Source organism: Chrysochloris asiatica, unplaced genomic scaffold (assembly GCF_000296735.1).
Source record: "Chrysochloris asiatica unplaced genomic scaffold, ChrAsi1.0 scaffold00472, whole genome shotgun sequence".
Taxonomy (NCBI): Eukaryota; Metazoa; Chordata; class Mammalia; order Afrosoricida; family Chrysochloridae; genus Chrysochloris; species Chrysochloris asiatica.
This window is the reverse complement of record NW_006408990.1, coordinates 181,349-181,843: the sequence shown is the minus strand read 5'-3', so window position 1 is coordinate 181,843 and position 495 is coordinate 181,349. Positions and strand designations below refer to the sequence as shown.

General features: G+C 49.1%; 1 pseudogene; it reads left to right on the top strand.

The window, feature by feature from the left end:
* The first annotated feature begins 108 nt into the window (after positions 1-108).
* Positions 109-495, top strand: part of LOC102823581 — a 161,969-nt pseudogene continuing 161,582 nt past the window's right edge.

The following is a 495-nucleotide window of genomic DNA, read 5'->3' as shown; positions in this document are numbered from 1 at the left end:
TGTTTGGGTCCACCTCTGTGAAGTTTCTATGGTAACCCACATTTATATACAGGCTCCAAACACAACAGTCAGTGTACTGTAGCCATAGGATTTGTGGGTCCCTGGGTCATGCAGGCCATTGATGAGAAGCTCAGTATGGACAGGGGTCTGGCAGAGGTGAGCAGGGCCTGACTGGACCACCTAAGGCAGCCACTGTATCAGGGTCCTGGGCTCGGCTGGTATGCAGCCTGGCACTGTGCATCCTTTGTACAGTGTTCCTTCCTTCAATCACCGCCTCTCCAGCAGAGGGTGCTTGGCTGTGGACATCCCAGGGATCTGGGAGAATGTGGGGTTTTCACTGTTTTCAGTATTACAGTGTTCTTGTCCTCTGGGTACTTTTATATGGGGAAATATTGGTTGGCTTCCTCAATGTCTTCCTCATGAAGTGTCTTAGTGTCCTGTGTCCATTGTCTAATTGGGTTGTTTGTCACTGTCTTGTAGATGTGTTACACTTTT